We start from the raw sequence: 21,275 nt of genomic DNA, 5'->3' as shown, positions 1-21,275 counted from the left end.
GTTTATTAAATTGAATTCATCAGTAGTATGTTGGGATGCTTTTATAATTTCAAGTGCAGCATCAGACATGGTTTCTACTGCAATTGCTTCAACTTCAATAGCAATTTTTCGAACAATTTTAATGTAAGTGTTTTTAGTCATTGGCGGTGGAAGATCCATAAGATAACAGAATCTTTTAAGGCCAGTATGGCCTTGTCCACATGAACGCGTTGCATAAATTGACCTTTGGTTAATATCAAAGGCTCTACAACTTTCAGAACCACACTTCTTGGATGTAAAAAACTCATTTACAAAATATAATCAATGAGCTGGAAAGTCCAAAAATTTTTTTGCATTTTCAGCTAAATTAAGTCGACAAGTTTTACATTCTGGACAACATAATAACTGAACAACAATGGCTAATAAAGTGCTATCAATTATTCTGTATCCACATATGTTTTTTTTATTAGAACTTGCAGAAGTATTATTAGGGTTTACCTTCAATTTAGATACATTTATTGAGCTCTGTGAATCTGTTAGTAGAAGATTAGTATTCGCTGAATTTGTTTTATTTAAAGTATATCGATTTCCATGAAATCTTTTTTTCTTATTGTATTGAGTAGCAAATTTCACACGTTCTCTACCCATTAGAAGTGTAAGGTTTAAATTATATAAACATAAACAGATACCTAGATATATAACTTTAAGATGGCAATTTGTTTTAAAGAAACTTCTGGAAGAAATTTATGAGAAATCCAGTTATTGCTTTTAATCTTACAGATGTTTTGATTAATGGAAAATAGAAATAAATTATAAACTCATTTCAACAAGCTTTTTCTCAGTATCAAAAGTTATATTTGGGGAGAATTTCTTGGCCAAGTAAAAATTTAACCGTTGCTATGGAGGTTGTCAAGGGCGCTTTAAAAAGTAAGGTTCAGTAAAGGTTGTTTTCCTCAAGTTACATACTGAATTTTAAAAAATGGTTTTCAGAATATGATTCTATGATAAATTTTAGATTAAATAAAACAACAACAAAATTTTTGAAAAATTTGATTTTTCTGAGGGGTATACCACCTTAATGGCTATTTTCATAGCCACACATCTTTGTAAAAACATTATTTGGCATTGAACGCTACAGTAAGTATAGCCCGCAGTTTATTTTTATTATTTGGTTTTCAACTTCTTCTTTTTTTAGGAGGGGGGGGGGGGGCGGATGTTATAGTTTCGAAAAATATGTCATATTGCGGTAAATGTTTAAAAAAGCCTAATTTCGCAAACAGTAGATAAGGAATAGTGCCGCAAATATCCCAAACCAAGAGTAGTATACGAATCAACCAATAAGTTGACTCATTTACTCCTTGCGTGCTTTCCCTAAATAAGTCGATGCGTGTATGCATCTTTATGTTCAGTATTTTTCATCAACCAATCTTTCGTTATAACTTTTTTTTTGCAAAAAGTTGCAAAATATTTGTTGCATGGCTATTTACATACATTTAGCATAAGATTTACATAGTCAAATGGAGGATAATGGAGGATAGTTTATCTGATACCTAATAGTAAAGGTTAGTAGCAAAAAAAAAGTATCGAAAACTGTCTGTTTTCGATGCATAAAAACTAATGATTACATTTACGTTAAATTATTTTTAAAAGCCTGAGCGAAAAAAACATTCTTAATTAAAATAATATAGTTTAAAATGAAAATCAATAAAGTTAATTTAAAACAATAGTAGCGTAAGAAAGTTGATAAAAAAAAAAATGCAAAATAGCGTTTTGGAAAACATGTCAAATTAACATGTAAATAATCGCATAAAATTACGCTTAAATTAATATTTAATGTTTTTTTAACTAGATATTTCCTCTAATAAACATGCCTTCACCATTATAACAAATTTTCACCGCGCAATGCTAATATTGATTTTTTGGTATTTTGGCAGACACACTGTGCCCTGATATGTCTGGGAGACCTGTCGACATGTTTTCAGACGTATTTTCTGTTGACATAAAATTTGTCTGACATATTTTCTATCAACGTATTTTGACAAAATTTAATGTCTGAAATGTTTTCTGCTGACATAAAATATGTCAAATATATTTTATACTTATTTGCGTGCATTACACTACATTAATGAAATACCAAATTAAAAATTTTAAACTTAAAATAAAGTCATTCAAAAGTTTTACATAATCGTTGTTTCTTGATTGAGTTAAAAATTAAATAACACACTTTGTAGTTTTTTTTTACTTTTTTATTTTTACATTATACTTGAGCTATGTTTTTTATTATTTTAGGTTTATGGCTTATTTAGATTAATGTTGGTCGATGTTTTCGTTTTTTGTTTACTTAGCGGAATTGGTAGTATCCGAGTATTTGTTTTGATACCGGGTACTAAAATTTTATTACCAAAACAACGCTAAAAAAGCTATAACAAAATCAAGTCAACAACCAAAAGAGATACAGTAAACATTTAATAAGTTAATTAGTACTTTTATGTTGTTTTTGAATGCAATTTTTATATAAAAGATTTACAAAAAGGATAATCTCAGGTGTGGAATAGAAAGTTTTAAAATTATAGTAGAGCTTGAGTTATACTTATGGTTTTAGATAATAAATCATGGTATTTGTTACTGTTTTTACACACACATACACACGCACATACACACGCACACAATATTTTTTCATACGAACACACAAATACTTTGTCCTAATCATGTATGATCGTTAAACATTTTTTTTGTGAATATTTTTTCTTTTTTCTACTTTATCTAAAATATTATCCGGAATTAAGTTAACATTTTTTGATTTAAATTGTACAAAATAAATGAAACAGTGTTGATTTAAGTATATATATATATATGTATATATATATATATATATGTATATATATATATATATATATATATATATATATATATATATATATTGTATATATATATATATATATATATATATATATATATATATATATATATATATATATATATATATATATATATATATATATATATATGTATATATATATATATATATATATATATATATATTTGTATATATATATATATATATATATATATATATATATATATATATATATATATATATATATATATATATATATATATATATATATATATATATATATATATATATATATATAATATAACATAATACAATAATTTGCAATGAGAAAAAATTAAACTTTTCATAAAGTCTGTCTAGCAGACTTTAGCAGATGCTTGTTCGACGACAATAAACTTGTCATATTGATTCTTGAACTCGCTGACACTTCTTTAATCAATAACTTGATTTGGCAACTTATTCCATAAGAATGAAATCCTGTTTGTAAAGAAGTAATATCTAGCTTGGTTTCTTAGGAATTGTCTCGAAAGTCTTAATTTAGAGCCTCTAACATTACTTGTAGGTCCTTGTGCTAAAAGGGAATGTGGTATGGCATTGATATGAAGCCAATTTACTTCACTAAACCCCTTGAATGCTTTAAAATATTGTATCATGTCCCCTTGTTGCTTCTCTTTGAACTCTTTGTTCTAGAGTTTATAATCTAAATTTCTTATTGCTGAAACAAGTTTAGTTGGTCTTTTTTTTATGGTTTCTAGAGCCCTTATGTTTTTTATTTGAAAAAGATTCCAACCAGATGCACAGTATTCCAAATGAGGTCAAACAACGGTTGTAAACAATATAACAAAAATAGGCCCTGTCCAAGATTTGAATGTTCACTTAAGCATACCTAGGATTATATTTGCTTTATTTATTGCATGTCTGATGTGGTAGTTTCATTTTAATTTATTGTTAAAAATTACACCAAGATTTCGAGCAATTTTTGTTGTTTCAAGGTTAAGAATAGCTCCAATATCATCTTTCATAGTGAAGTAACAGTTATCTAGATTTCTGCTTGGTTTTCCACCGAATTTCATAATTTTACATTTCTCAATATTGAAGGACATCTCCTATAGCTTGGACCAGTCTATGAGGGCATCAAGGTCATTTTGAACTGATATGATATCCATATTGTTTATGATCGTAACGATGAGCTGGCTATTATCTGCAAAAAGTTGACAAAAGTTCTTGACTATTTCTAGCATGTCATTTATATATATCAAAAACAGTACTGGACCAATAACCAACCTTTGTGTTAACTTATATATATATATATATATATATATATATATATATATATATATATATATATATATATATATATATATATATATATATATATATATATATATATATATATATATATATATATATATATATATATATATAAATTATGTTAGTGTCTAAACATAAAAAAAATTTCAAACTATAGAAAAATTATTTCACAGGAAGTTAGGAATTGTTATAATTAACTATGTAATAGTTGTAGTATTTTGCAACCAGGAAGTTGCATCAACTACAATAGATAAATAAAAAATCATGAAAAGAGTTCCTTAGAATTAAGATAAATTTAGACTGGTCATTTGTTTTTATAATTTTTTAAAAGGAACTTATTTTAATGTCTGCATTTAGAAATTAATTCTGGTTTTTTATTCAGTAAATTTTCTTGATCTAAATGAGTAATAATTTCAAATTTTTCTTGTAAACATAGTATACATTTTTTGGAAATGTTATTATAGGCAGGCGCAGTTTTTAGGATAGACCAGTTTAATTTAAAATTAATGTTTTTTTCTTTTAGATGCCAAATATATTTAGACAGCATAGTCTCTTTTGAGTATTTTTTATGTTTAAAGGATTGTTTCTGATTGGCATAATTTTTTTCCATTTGCCCTCGGTTAAGCCAATATATTGTTTATCAGGGTTGTTTTGCGAGGAAACAATGCATTTGTAAATAATGTTTTTTGATAAGCATTTGCCAATCATAGGGCAGTCAAGTTTTTGCTTGCAGTTACAATTTTCAGTATTTTTTTCTTTGAGAAATTCATTTTTATTAATCAATGCAAAATAATGGCCTTTTATAATTCTTTCAATATTTTTTGTACAGCTATAGCTTACTTTAATAGTGTTTCTGTTAAAAATTTTGTGCAATTTATTAGAGGGAGAGAAATGTTTGTCAACTAATTTTAGAAACGCTTTTCCAATGTTTGTTAAAACATTTTTGCTGTAAGGAGGGTTGAACCAAATTATATTTCTTTTTCTATTTCGCTTTTTTGCAGTTTTTGTTTCAAATTTTAGCTCGAAATTTTTAAATCCGCTGTTTTCAAGAGCATCTTCAAACACGCGTTTAGAAGAGTTAAAAATATTTTCATTAGAAGAGTTTTGATTTAGTCTATTGTTAATTGAAATGGGAATTTGTTTTAAGATTTGAGGGGGATGATTTGAATTTATCTTAATATAAGATAATTCATTATTAGGATTTTTATAAGGTTTATAAGAATTTTCCAAGAGGTTAAATGTGACATCAAGAAAATTCACAATTTTCAAATTAATGTTTATTTCAATTTTGAAGCCAATTTTTTTAAAAATTTCTATAATATTTTTTTCTGATTTTGTCAAGTTAAGCCCTGATTTTTTTTGCATTATTCACATATTTCTGCTCCATCGTAACTTCCCATTGTTACATCAAAGCATTCATGTGTGGTTTTTTTCTTCCGTGTCTATATTAAAATAGAGTAAAGTTTTTCTGCAATGTTTAATTAGACGAATAGTGTAATCTGTAATTTCAGTGTGGATTTTTCCAAATTCTATTGTTTTATCTAAAATCTCTGCTGTAATGGAGGGGTAAAAATCATTAATATCAAATTTTATAAATGTGCATTCATTTTTATTACTAATTTTAGAAAACCAATTTATAACATCAGTGGGTGTTTTTCCACTGTTGCAAATTTAATTTTTTCCGAATAATACTATTTATTTCATCTAATTTAATTTTACTAACGTGCCCTAGTTCATTATTTGAAGGTACTAGTAGCCTACAAAGGAATTTATTTTAAAAATTTGGTTTATGATCTTTTAGTGTGATAAACGCTTGCGTCTGTGCGACTGATTCAATTCTAGAATCTAAATTAATTGTTTTAGCAATGTTTTGGCCTTCTAAATTAGTTGAGTTTTCTAAGTTTTTGGGGGCTTTTGCATAGTTATTAGAAATATTATGGCGCAGTAATTTATGGTGGTTATCTGGGGCAATTTGGTATATGTTGCTTGTCTTTTCAGCAAAAACTAAAATATTAGGGTTTGATTTTATATACTATTAATGTCTAACTTGAGTTCCTTTTGGAAATCATTGTTAATATTTTGAAATTTTATTGTTTTAATCAAGTGTAATAAATCGTTTTCAAAGTTTTCTAGGTTAGGAATAAATGGTGGGGCGTTTTTTGTTTTGAATCCAAAATTTTATTTTTGGTTATTTTCAGTTAAAGGACTTATTTTGTTTTCAGATTCTAAGAAAAAATGGGCTTTCCAACGCATTCATTCCAACGCAATTAAAGTGTTCAATTTTTTCAAGACAAAAAAAGTTATAATATTTCAAGAAATATTATAACTTTTTTTGTCTTGGATTAGGATATTTTTAAGGGAATAATTAAAACTATTAGTTTCCATATTTATTTTATGTAAAATTTCCCTCCCTCTAATAAATTTCCCTCCCTCTAATAAATTGCATATTTATTTTATGTAAAATTTCCCTCCCTCTAATACATTTTCCTCCCTCTAATAAATTGCACAAATTTTCAACAGAAACACTATTAAAGTAAGCTATAGCTGTACAAAAAATATTGAAAGAATTTTTAAAGGCCATTATTTTGCATTGATTAATAAAAATGAATTTCTCAAAGAAAAAAATACTGAAAATTGTAACTGCAAGCAAAAACTTGACTGCCCTATGATTGGCAAATGCTTATCAAAAAACATTATTTACAAATGCATTGTTTCCTCGCAAAACAACCCTGATAAACAATATACTGGCTTAACCAAGGGCAAATGGAAAAAAAATTATGCCAACCAGAAACAATCCTTTAAACATAAAAAATACTCAAAAGAGACTATGCTGTCTAAATATATTTGGCATCTAAAAGAAAAAAACATTAATTTTAAATTAAACTGGTCTATCCTAAAAACTGCGCCTGCCTATAATAACATTTCCAAAAAATGTATACTATGTTTACAAGAAAAATTTGAAATTATTACTCATTTAGATCAAGAAAATTTACTGAATAAAAAACCAGAATTAATTTCTAAATGCAGACATTAAAATAAGTTCCTTTTAAAAAATTATAAAAACAAATGACCAGTCCAAATTTATCTTAATTCTAAAGAATTCTTTTCATGATTTTTTAATTATCTATTGTAGTTGATGCAACTTCCTGGTTGCAAAATACTACAACTATTACATAGTTAATTATAACAATTCCTAACTTCCTGTGAAATAATTTTTCTATAGTTTGAAATTTTTTTTATGTTTAGACATTCTCCCTGATGAACCTACTGATGGTGAAACACTGTGTAGAAGAAAGAAAAAATTAGATAAGTGTTTTTACTATTTTATATATATATATATATATATATATATATATATATATATATATATATATATATATATATATATATATATATATATTTACTTAAGTCAGCACTGTTTCATTTATTTTGTACACTTAAAGTCAAAAAATGTAAACCTAATTCCAGATAATATTTTAAATAAAGTAGAAAAAAGAGAAAATATTAAAAAAAAACTTTTAATTAAAATTATTTAAAGTAAAAAGCTACTTTTTAAAGTTTTAACATTCCATTAAACTATAATGGTTTAGCATGATATATTTTTATATTTGAGTTTTTTATTTCTCTTAACAAATTTTGAACTAGTTTTCAAAGCTTGTTTTTAATAGATTTTAAAGCAAATGTAAAAGCTCATTTAACAAAAATTACAATGACAGCTTAGTGCATCAAAAGATATATTTATGTCTTATCTTCACGAGTTTGTTTAGCATCAATGTTTTTAAATTTTCCTTTATTTTCAGCATTTATTTCTTGCCTTAGCTGTTAATATTTTGTTTAAACTGTAACGCTATCATTCAAAAATATGTCATTTTAAGTTTTTGAGTTTTATTCTGTATGTTATTATTGTAGTTGTGGTTGTGGAAAAAAAAGCTATTGACTATATGAAAATATGTGTTGAGTTAGTCAGTATGTTAATCAACCTACTAGCAAAAGTAGCATCTTAGATCTTATTTTGAGCACTTCTTCTACATTTATAAAGGATCATGGCATCAAACCAACAATTTAAAGTCGTAACTAAATTCTAATTTGAGCTGCCTGCATTCAATTATAAAATTCTTGTTCAGCAATTCTACAGTTAGATTAATGCAGATTACCAGGCTATCAATCAATCTCTTAAACCATTAGGTTGGAATACTATTTTTCTACCATGTAGTAATATTAAAGATTGCTCACCTTCACTACTATACTAAATGATATTAAAAATATGTACCTATAGTTCACATCAAAGATGACCATATAACAATAAATACACATATAAAAACTATTGGTTATTACTGTGCAAATCAGCTGTAGAACGAGAAGATCAAAATCCATATTGATGATCAGAAAAAAGTTATTGCAGACCTAGTTTTAAATAAAAAAAGCTTAACGCAGAAGCATAATTTGACGTTGTAAAATTCACTTTACTTTTTTATTTTCCATTAAGACAATAACTTTTTTAAATTACTGAAATAATATTAATTACTGCAAAAGGTGTTTAATATTATTTAACGTTATTATTATTACTAATACAGGTTTAATATTATTACTAATATGTGTTTAATATTATTACTAATATGTGTTTAATATTATTACAAAACGTGATTAATATTATTTAACTTTTTATTATTACTAATAGGAATTTTTTTTTTTCTTTCAATTTTTTTTTATACTAAATAATTAAACTTAATATTGGGTTATTCCATATGAAATCACCTAGTTTTTCGAAAGTACCCCTGGGTACCACCTCAAATTTGCTTCAAATTTTGATCACCCACAGCTTTTATGAAAAAAATACAATTCTGAAAATTTTAGCTTGATTGACTGAACCGCTCAAAAGTTATAATTGAATTAATATTGATCAAAATTGGAAAAATTTAAGTATCTGGAGCTTACATTTTATTGATTTTTAACAGATCATAACTTTTTAAATAAAGTAGATGATCACCTGAAATTTTTAAAGGTAATAGTCTTTCATCCAAATTATCTATTTTTTGTAGGTGTTTTTGACTGATTTTAAACAATTTTGAGTTCTTGTACCTCAAAGTAGCTTAATAACGCAATATTAAAAAACTTTTGGGAACTTTAATGTGCTACAGTTCAATACCAACAGACAAGCTATGCCAATTTTTTGTTACTTTTGTGTTGTTAGAGTAACCGCTTGTGGAAAAAATTAAAATTATGATTTAAAAGTTATTTCAGCACTTGCAGCAGCTTGTTAAAATACTGCTTTTTTAAAAAAATATGATAAATTCACTTTGTAGGCATATAAAGTAGCGTAAACAGTTAAAATAAATTATGAAACTTTTTGCTTGCAATGTTCTATATATAGACGTTCTATATATCACCAACGTTCTATATATCACCAATCTATATATCACCAACGTTCTATATATCACCAAAAAAAATTTAAAGACCTATACTCTCTTATGACATGATTGTAGCCATATGACTTAGGTGTATATCTTTATCTTTCCCTGAATAAATATAATCAGTTTTTTCTAAAACAATATTATCAGTGTTTTAATTTATTTGATATGATTTTATAATATGTATTTGTTAAATTTTTTGCATATAATATAATTATATTGATATAATTTTTGCATAGTTATAGTTTGAGTGTAAAATACTTCAATTGCTTCAAGAGTTTGTATTAAAATCTAAACAGTATTTTCTGAATTTTATTATTTTAGTTTTTAATTATGCAAAAACCAAACCAAAAAGTTTAGTGTATGCAGAAATATTTATATGTAGAAATAGTTTATTGCTTGCATTTTAGACAGTTTTAATCCCATTTGTACTTGAGATTTCATTTTTACTGATTTTATCACTGGAAAAATAAAGAAAAATTTTTTTTTTGAATATAATGTTACATGTTTTACCCTCAATTTTATTATTTTTAGATTAATAAAAAATGTCACAGAAATATTGTGTGGGAAGAGTTTTAAATAAAGACTGTGATAAAATGTCATTTGTAAAATGGTAGTAAGAATAAGACTGAATGTAGTAAGAATGTAGTAAGAATAAGACTAGAAGATGCTGATATTGAAGTTTTAGTTCTAAGGATAGGATACACATTCAAACCTTATGAGAAGATATGTTTTCACCATGAAAAAGCCTATATTTCTAGATATGAAGCACTTCATATCTAGTTAGTCAAGATGAAGGTGCTGAAGATGTTTTTAGTTGTTCAGACCTTGATAAGAGAGTTCTTAATAAGAGTATGTCTTTATTGGATATATCTCCACTCACAAATGTAAAAAGCTGAAAGCAAAAAGCTAAAAAATCACAACAAGTATGATAAACCTAGAAGCATCATCATTGGATATAGACCCAAAAGATATAGTATCGGAAAAAGAGCAAAAATTTATAAACTGTAATGATTTAGACAAACTGCTAGATCCAATTAAAAATGAAATAAAAATAAGTTTGAAGGAAAAAAAAGTTTAATTACTAACACTAACTCCTGATAGTTGGTCAATTAAAAAACTTGCAAAACATTTTCAGTTTCAGAACATTTTGTTGAGAAAGTTCGAAAGATGAAAAATGAAAAAGGAATATTTGCTAAACCTGAGGCTAAAATAGGACAGACTTTGGAAGATATTGTTAAACAACAAGTCATTGAAGTTTATGAATCCAAAGTGTTCACAAGACAATGTCCAGGAAACAAAGACTTTGTTTCTGTGTGTTTAAATAGTGTAAAAGTTTATAAACAAAAACATTTAATATTAGTTCGATTAAAGGAACTTTATCTTGAGTTTAAGGCGTTATACCCTAAACACAAAGTTGGATTCAGCAAGTTCGGTGAACTAAGATCAAAATAGTGCATCATAGTTGACAGTTGTGGAAGTCACTCAGTTTGTGTATGTTCTTATCACCAAAATGCCAAGTTTATGTGCACTGCTTTACCTAAGGGCCATTTAATATATTACAAAAAATTTATAAAAGTATGTGTTTGTAGATAGTCAAAGCTGCATGTTTCATCTATCTTCCAATTGCCCTGGTAAAGTTAATTTGAAGACTTACTTGGAGAATGTGTTTGAAAATAATGATTCTGATTTTGATGATCAAATCACATAAAACAATGGGTGTCAACTGACCACACTGCACTTGTCACAGTCTAAACAAACATTGAGATTATTGAAAATCTAAGTGAAACTTTGTATGACCTTTGTCACTACCACTTTATCAAAGAAGCACAATCCTCCTACTTTTTAGAGGCAAAATGAACATTAGATCAACACACTTGTCTTATTCTTATGGATTTTGTAGAAAACTGTAGTTTTTTTGTGCAAGATGCAGCTTAAGGGCTTTACTGGCAAGCCGATCAAGCTACCTTACATCCATTTGTTGTTTATTTCAAAGATGAAAATATACAAAGATGCAAAATGCTGTGCAAGGGTTTTACTGGCTGTTTATTTCAAAGATGAAAAAATCAACTCAAATGTGAATGCTATTGTACAGTTTCTGACTACCAACAGTTCATTGTTTTCTCACAGTTACTCTCAATGATCAAAATCAAACTAGCCACAATCAATAAAGTAAAATACTTCAGTGATGGTGCTGTGTCACAGTACAAAAATTACAAATGTCTGTTAAACTTTATGTCCCATCTTGAAGATCACACTATAAATTGCTACATCCCATGGCAAAAGTCCATGTGATGGAATAGGAGGAGCTATAAAAAGAGAAGCAGCAAAAGCAAGTACGAGCAGCAAATGCAAACCAGATTCTTACACCAAATAAACTGTTTACATGGGCTGAAAAAAACATTAAAAGTGTTAATATATTTTACATTTCAAGTGATGATATCAATAACCATGAAACTTGTTTTAACCTAAAGAAATGATATAAAGAGATAAGCACATTCCCAGGTACAAGAAACTATCACAGTTTTGTAACAGGTGGAGAGAAATTATTTTTACAGAAAATCTCTAGCAATACCCACTTGCTGAATAATATTAACACAGCAAAAAAAGATCCTTCAAACTTTCATCCTGGTAAATAGATTGCATTTTATGATAATGAATGGTACATAGGGCTTGTGCTTGAGATTTGTAATGAAAACCAAGATGTTAATGTAAAATTCATGCATAGAAACAAATTAAATTTAAAATGGTCTAATAATGCATGATTAAGTCAGTGTTGGGTTTCATTTGACAAAGTAATATGTCGAAAAAAAAAGCTAAAAGTTGATAATAATTATTGTGACAGTGTTATAAGTTATGTAAATCAGAGATAAAGAAATGAGTGTACTTGTGTTTCATGTGTATATACACTTCTTCTTACAGCATTTTTTTTTTTTCAAATATAGTATAACTTGCGCTATTAGGTATCCCTTTAAACTAAAAAAGCATAGCACTTAAAATGCTAAAATTATGTTATAAAATGGAGTGTAGGTCTTTAAATTTTTTGTAGTGGTTGACTATATATAGAACGTTGCAAGTAAAAAGTTTCATAATTTATTTTAACTGTTTACGCTACTTTATATGCCTACAAAGTGAATTTATCGTATTTTTTTAAAAAAGCAGTATTTTAACAAGCTGCTGCAAGTGCTGAAATAACTTTTAAATCATAATTTTAATTTTTTCCACAAGCGGTTACTCTAACAACACAAAAGTAACAAAAAATTGGCATAGCTTGTCTGTTGGTATTGAACTGTAGCACATTAAAGTTTCCAAAAGTTTTTTTAATATTGCATTATTAAGCAACTTTGAGGTACAAGAACTCAAAATTGTTTAAAATCAGTCAAAAACACCTACAATAAATAGATAATTTGGGTGAAAAACTATTACCTTTAAAAATTTCAGGTGATCATCTACTTTATTTAAAAAGTTATGATCTGTTAAAAATCAATAAAATCTACTGTAAGCTCCAGATACTTAAATGTTTCCAATTTTGGTCAATATTAATTCAATTATAACTTTTGAGCGGTTTGGTCAATCAAGCTGAAATTTTCAGAATTATGTTTTTTTCATAAAAGCGGTGGTCAAAATTTGAAGCAAATTTGAGGTGGTACCCTGGGGACCATTTGGTGATTTGATATGGAATGACCCTATTACATTTTTAAAAATGTTTGATATAAACAAATTTTTTTCTTTTCTTGACATTTGAATAAATGAGTTAAAATATGTTGAATTTTTTTTAGATTATTTCTTAAATTTCTAATTGTAGCTTTGCAACTAAAGACAAAATTTTGTTTAAAAAAAATTAGTGAGTAACAAATAAAAAAAATTCGTTAATTTATTTACTTTATTAAAAGTTCATTATTTCATAAGGGATTTTGTTGTGAATGCAAAGATTATTTTACCAAACACCATTTATTAAAATTATATTGCTGTATATATCATTTATTAAAAAATAATTGCTGCCCTTTAACTTGCGTTATAAAAAAAGTTTAAGAGTAATTCCATGTGGAATGACCCAGAAATTTTTAAAAATGTCACCCTATATCTCAGATTTTACTGATTTTTACACAGTTATAATTACAGAGAATAATTAGTAAATAAGAATTCCTTAAAAATTTTAGTTTCTTGCTCCATAAAGATCCTGAAATATGTCCATTTTACTTTTAACAGATGTTAGCCAGACCCCTCTTATCCATTCAGAATAGCAATGCTTATTTAAAGGTTTCAAACATAACTCTAAAAGTATTTAATATTTTTACTTAAAAATTTGTACCTTGCTATTTTCAGGGGTAATTAATCCAATGAAATGATCAGAAAGGCAAAAAATTATTCTTAAGTACCTGTATTTATCAATTTAAATAGATTTAAGCAATAATACTGAAGAAACCCATGTGGCCTTGATCATATCAAAAAAAAAATTACACATTCTATATTCATTGATCTTTTAAAAAATATAAAGATTTTGATCTGCAAGTATATTTCCGTTTATGGGGTAATGGGGTACGGGTCCCCATTTTTTTGTTGTGGTGTAATGCAATTGATTTTCACTACCTTCCAGACTAGCTGGAGCTCTGAAAATTTTAACATTTTTATAGTGCCAATGAATGTGCGTGTTAAAGTTCAGGGCCAAAGACACCAGGGGCCCTCCCCCTGGTGTCTTTGGGCCTACTTTTTTATAGCGGAATCTTGTGATTGATTTTTCTCTACTTTTCGAACAAACTGGAACTCTGAAAATTTCATCATTTATGTAGTCCTGATGAATGTTTGTTAAATTTGTTTCCAGGGCAAATGACCAGAGGGCTGGGGTACTGGGGGAGATGCCCCACTTTCCTCAAAAAAAAAATTTTTTGCATTTTTAATAAAGTAAAGGTAACTTTGAAAATATTGTTTTCAAAAAAAAATTTGTTTCAAAAACTGAGTGGAACAACACAGTTTTTGAACATTTTGTATTCAATGATCTTTTTAAAGGTTTTAAGAAAATGCATGTCTATAAGATTTTTAATTTGCAAGTATATGGATTAAAAACATTCATCAATCTAAAATAATGATTTTAACAGAATTTTACATTGTATAATTTAAAACTTTTTGAATTGAAAAAGAATACAGACAGAACAACATTGATCTGTCAAAGAACAACAATTAAAGAATACAAATTATTGTTATCAGAGGCAATAAACAAATTAACAGCTCATTCCTACATTGCAAAATGTCAAGCCTGAGGCAACAATAAGAAAAGTTAGCAAAAGACTGCTGTATTGCTTCAGGTGATTTTGCAGAAAAATACACCTTTGTAATTCAAGATGAAATCTAAAGTTAGCATTGGTGCCAAAGTCAATGCAAGTTACACCTGGTTGCCCTCTATTTATTAAAGGAAAATGACCTGCTTTAAGAAAAATCATTTTGCTTCATGGTAGAAAATAGTGAGCATGACATTGGTTATGTGTATGAAATTCAGATCAAATAGTTAAGTATATAAATGAAAATCATCCTAATATTTCAAAGATTTTTAATTTTTTAGGTGGTTGTGCTGCACAGTATAAAAACCACAAAAACTTTTACATTATCTATTTCCATAAAGTTGATTTTGACATTGATTTTTTGCTACAAGTCATGGTAAGTCACCATGTGATGGTATTGGTGGCACTGTACAACTATTAACTGCAAATGCAAGTCTACTAAGGTCCTTAAATGACCAGATATTGAATTGAAGAGATTATTTTCTTCAAGATTGAAAAAGAAAGACAGAATTGCGCTCAGCCTTGAAAAAAAAATTTTCAGCTAAATAGAGCAGCTCTTGAAACTAGAAATTATCATCAATTTAACCCAGAATCTATAGATGCTGTTAACTTAAAATCAACAAATGAAAATTTTAATATAAAAGGCATGTTGTTGTTTTTTTCAGATCGTCAAAGTAATCAACCTGATCAGAAAATTAACATCAATACATTGAAATTTGGTCAATTTATTCTGTGAATATATATGTTTCATTATATTGGTATAATAAATGAAATTGATAATATTGAGCAAGTTGTTATGGTTACATTTATGCATCCGCACAGTCCTTTTAACAAACTTTTCTGGTCATCTAGAGCAGACAAGTGTCGGGTTCCAATTACCAACATAATTTGTATCATTGATGTACCTGTGACAACAACTGGACATATATGTACTTTGACACCACCCCGGGCCATGAAGCTTCTGGTCGTCTGCCCTGGAAACAATTTTAACAGGCATTCATCAGAACTATAAAATTGCTGACAGTTTCAGAGCTTCAGTTTGTCTGGAAAGTAGTGAAAAATCTATTTCAAGATTCTACTACAAAAAGATGGGACACTTTCCCCTGCCCCCCCTAATGTCTTGGGACCCTGGAAACAATTTTAACTTTATTCATTGGCTTCACAGAAATGCCAAAACTTTCAGAGCTCCAGCTAGTCTGAAAGGCAGTGAAAAATCAATTGCAATATTCTAAAAAAAGTGGAGACCATGTCCCGTTATCCATATATGGAAATCCATATACTTGCAGAACAAAATCTTTATATTTTTTGAAAGATCAATAAATATAGAATAATGTGTAATTTTTTTTGGTATTATCAAGGCCACATGGGTTTCTTGAGCATTAAAAACAGGTATATAAAAAGTACCCTAAATTTATTTAAATTGATAATTACAAGTACTTAAAGGGATCCCAAACCTCTGAGACAAGTTGTGTTCATATTAAAGAGAATGATAAAAAAAATGTTTGGTCTAAATTTTTTTGATTAAAACAAAAGAATAAATGCATACTAAGAAAAACTAACTTTTTTGTTTTAGTCATACCTTGCCTTCTCCATTTTTTTGTCGGCCGAAAAGTCAGCATAATATATGCCGCAATCTATAGACTTGATAATTTCTTCAAGCACATCTTATTTCTAAGAGTTTCAGTACATGACGTCATTGATTTTTTTTTGTTTGTGTAAAAGATCAATTATGTAAACAAGCAAAAAAGTCAATGACATCATGTACTAAAACTCTTAGGAATAAAACGTGCTTGCATTAATTATTAAGTCTGTAGATTGTGGCATATCGCTTAATAGCGTATACAAAAAAAAAATTGTAGTTAACTATTAACAACTTTATTTTCTGTTACTTTACGATAAAAATTAATAGAGATTAATAGGGATTAAGTTTTCTTAGTTTTTAATTTTATTTGAGTTTTTTTCATAAGTAAATAGCACCTTATATCAAATATTCATTCAAACTTTGATAACTTTTTTACATAATCGTCATTTAAAAGATTTTTTATAAAATTAGTTACATCTTACCACTTATATAATAATTTAAAAGTTAAAAAATGATAAGTTGGTTTAGGCGTACATAAAATTGCTTTAAGTGTATGTTAATTGTCGGCAGCTTAACGCTTTAAAGCAAGGTCTGATAAAATGATAAAAAAACTTTACTATGCTTATGATATACAGGGCTCTCAGTCAGACCTTACCACAGCTGTTATGGATTTGTATGATTAGAGTCAAACTTGGCAACTTCAGATAGCAACAGAAAAATGCTTTGTTTGCACTATTACTAACCTGAGTCAAAACTCAACTCTTTACGGAATACTATTGCCAGATATGGCAATAGTATTCCATACAAGGACAGATTTAAGATTTATAGAGACAAAGAATAGAATCCCGAGTAAGAAAGTAGCGAGTAGTATAAATAAATAACCAGGAACTTGATCATGTTAATAGTATTCGTGATCTTGGAATTATAATTGATAGTCACCTGAAATTAGATCAGCATATTTATCTTATTGTACATAAAGCTATGTTGATAGTCTATCTAATTCTAAAACCTTTCCATTCACAAGATTGATCACTAATAGTAAAAGCCTACTGTACTTATGTATGTCCTATGCTAGAATACTTTTTTTTGGTATGGTCACCTTACACTATCTGCCAGATTAATAAAATTGATAAATGTCTAGCTATGCTTAAGCTCCACTCGCTTGGATATCATTGAGTTGTTAACAGTTAAGTTTTATGTTACAAAATAGAGTCACAAATTTATCAAATGTTTTCAATTTTTTATTTTTTTATTTTTACATCTTCACTTCTAACAAGGCTGCAAGCAACCACTACTACTATAACCACTAGAATTGGAATTTACTAGAAGTGAAAAGATTAAGTTTATAAAGTAAGATAACGATTAACAGATGACTTGAAGGATTGCAAATTGTATGAATCAGGAAAACAAGATGAAGGGAGTGAATTCCAAAGAACTGATGTTTGAGAAAAAAAACAAGGCAAATAAGAATTTTTGGAGCACATAGGAAAAATCACAGTAAAAGGATGAGAGTTAATTGAATGACAAGTAACACAAGATTGAATTTTAGTAGATGGCGCAAAAGACACCAGCTCTTTAGAGCAGTGCCCATTATAGTATTTATAAAAAAGAAAAAAGGAAAGAAAGTGGCCAGTACAATAAAGAGATGCAACCTTTGCAGATGCTAATTTTGCAATGGATTTTCAAGAAAGGTTTCCAAGAAAGATCAAAAGTAAGTGGTAATCCTAGAAGATGAAAGGTAGATGACTCATTGAGTACATTACCACTCATAAATATAGGAAGGTGTAGATTATTGCAATAACAGTTAGCTGAAAAAAATTGAGTTTTATCTGATTTAAAGTTCACCAGCCACTGAGAGTCATTTGCTGTAGTGAGATCTTTTTTGAGTTCAAATGCCCATCCAAGCAATCAGAGAGTGTTGGCTTCTTATCAAGACAAGAATAAATGGTAGCATTGTCAGTGAATAATGCAACCATAGATGTAAGAATTTTTTGGAGATAATTAGTGTAAATTTAAAAAGTGTAGGGCTGAAAATAGAGTCTTGAAGAGCCCCTGAAGTTACAAGAAATGAAGAAGATTGTTGTCCATCAAGGACAATTTTTATACTACAATTGTTAAGGAAGCATTCAATAATATTAAAAATGTTACCTGAAACACCATAAGATGAGAACTTATGGAAAGGACCAGCATGCCAAACTTTCTCAAAGGCTTTAGAAATGTCAAAAGCCATTGCTTTAACCTCTCCACGTCTATCTAATGCACAATAAAACTATCAGTTTTTACCACAAATCAGCAGTAGGACAAGAAGATGGAAAATCATATTAATGATCAGAAAGTAAGTTCAAGATGAGAGATTAAGTGTTTGTTAATTAAAGGCTCAGAAATCCTGCTTATGATAGTAAGTAGATTAATGGGACTTTAGTTAGATGAGTCAAATTGCTCTCCAGATTTCTTTAAAATTGTGATAACCATTTGCCAGCAGGCTGTATAACAAGACTACAATAAACACTTGTTAAATAGTTTTTAAAGTATAGGCGACAGCTCCATAAAACACTTCTGCAAGACTATAACAGGTAAGTTGTCCTGACCACATGCTGTAGATGAGTCTAAGTAGGAAATCAGTTTAGATACAGAAGCTAGAGTGATACAAATGTCAAACAATGGATCAACCTGTTTTTCGGCTATATCAGGTGATATGTGATTAGACAAATCAAGAAATTAGATTGATAAAAAGTTCTTAGCAAACATGTCAGCTTTGTCTTTAGGTGAGGTAACAAAATCAGAACCAAGCAAGAGAGGTGAAATAAAAGATTTGCCCTTATTATGGACACTGTTAAAGATTCTCAAGAAGTCCTAAAAGCTAATTTTTAAGATGAGAATATTGGGCTTTGGTATTAGACAAAACCTTTTTACAATGATTTCTTGTAGTAATAAACAGGCGTCTGTTTTCTGGAGAATTGATTTGGTGGTAGATATGGAAGTAATGGTTCCAATTAAAAATTGCGGCACCACAATTAGAGGAAAACCATGGAGTAAAGTGAGGCTTAACTTGGAAGCGCCAAGAGGGAATAAAAGGTTTCATGCCAACATGATTCCAAGAAGGTACATTAGAGGAACATCTGTCAGCAGGAAGACAAAAGATTTCTACCCAAGGGCCATCATAAAGAAAGTCATGAAAAGAGTCCTAGTCATCTGTAAAGTAGTTGTAAGAGGTACAATGATAGGGGGATTCTGATAATAAAGAAGAATGAAACTTTACAGTTTTAGAGAGATCAAACAGTGATCAGAAGCACTTAAGGGTAAGAAACTGAGGACTGACTAGGATCAGAAACGAGACATAAGTCAAATTGAGAAGGTAAATGATTTGGATTGTCTGGAAAGCAAGTTTGAAAGTTGGTTATTTGTGTTAAAAATTAAGAAAAACAAAAGTTGTAAGCCTTAACATCTGCAGAGTCACTGACACTAGAGCCAAGCCATTCAGTGTGATAAGCAATAAAGTCACCAACAACAATGATATTGGGTGATGGATAAAGAGAGAGGGCTTGGTCAATTTGATTAGAAGTAACATCAAAAAGAGTGGAGTCTTGAGATAAAGTAGAGCGATATAGAACAATGAGAAAGGTGATAGGGAGAAGTGGTGCTAAACATAAAAAAAATAGTCAGTGGATTCAACCCTAGTTTCCAGACAAATCTGAGAATTCTTAAGAATGTAAATGGCTGGGCCAAGCATGTGACTATTTGAGTCTTTACGAATCAAATGAAGATAACCATCAACTCTAAGATCACAAGATAAGATAGTTGAACTCAAATTAGTCTCAGGCCAGGTCACAAAATCTAGTATTTCATCTCAAAAATTAACCTCTATAGACTTCTGAAGAATCTTTAACAGTGACAATAATAAGGGCAAATCTTTTATTCCTCCTCTCTTGCATTTTTTAGATTTTGTAACCTCACCTAAAGACAAAGCTGATTTCTTTGCTAAAAACTTCATTATTCTCATGGGTTCCTTAAGTTTCTATCCTTGGTGTCATAATTTTTTTAATTTACACTAACGATCTCACAAAAATTTTCACATCCAAAGTGACGTTGTTTGCTGATGATACAACCATTTGGAATGATGTCCTTTTCTTTTAGTCTAGGTGCAAAAATTTATTGTAAACAAATGGACCTGCTATTGCACCCTTAAGCATTGTTACATCATTGTTATTTTGCTTCAATTTCTTTTTTCTATAAACCCTATTATGGGTGCTGCTCTGAAGAGCTAGTGTCTCCTGTGCCATCTACTAAACTTTATTCTTGTGTTACTTGTCATTTAATTGTCTCATCCTTTTACTGTGACTTGCCATTTAATTAGTCTATTTATCTAGTTTTTTTTTCTTGAACATCAGTTCTCTGGAATTTGCTCCCTTTATCTTGTTTTCCTGATTCATACAATTATCAATCCTTCAAGTTACTTGTTATTTGTTATCTTGTTTTATAAACTTCATCTTTTCTCTTCCAGTAACTTCCAATTCTAATAGTGGTTGCTTGCAGCCTTGTTGGAAGTGAAGAGGTTTAAAAAAATTAAGTAAAATTAAAAAAAAATGCTATAGCTATTTAGCAGCTTGAATCTTATATAGAAATTTAAAGTAAAAAAATTTTTCGACTCAATCTTCAAGCTTTTTTTATACCTAAAATATATTTCATGGACTTTAAATTATGTTTGATGTTAATTATACTAGAGTAAAAATGGTGGATCTTTTTGATCACTGATTAAAATACAGTCAATTCTTGGTAAGTCAAACAACAGTTAACTTTAACTTTTATCTCAAACTGTTCTCTATCCTTTGAAAGCACAAACAATTGTTTTACTTTGCTTTAGT

The 21,275-nt window shown here is 28.4% G+C and overlaps 1 protein-coding gene across 2 annotated transcripts in view; it reads left to right on the top strand.

The window, feature by feature from the left end:
• Positions 1-2,266: 2,266 nt before the first annotated feature.
• The window catches only part of LOC105845605 (solute carrier family 41 member 1), a 60,276-nt gene continuing 41,267 nt past the window's right edge, over positions 2,267-21,275 (top strand). Inside the window, exon 1 of one of the 2 annotated variants that reach the window (XM_065818400.1) lies at positions 2,267-2,436. The gene's annotated coding sequence lies outside the window, so the exon portion shown is untranslated. Of the gene's footprint in view, positions 2,524-21,275 lie in introns of both variants that reach the window. The other variant, XM_065818399.1, reaches the window with a different exon arrangement.

The sequence above is a fragment of the Hydra vulgaris genome, chromosome 14 (genome assembly GCF_038396675.1).
Source record: "Hydra vulgaris chromosome 14, alternate assembly HydraT2T_AEP".
Taxonomy (NCBI): domain Eukaryota; kingdom Metazoa; phylum Cnidaria; class Hydrozoa; order Anthoathecata; family Hydridae; genus Hydra; species Hydra vulgaris.
This window is presented reverse-complemented; position numbering and strand designations above follow the sequence as displayed.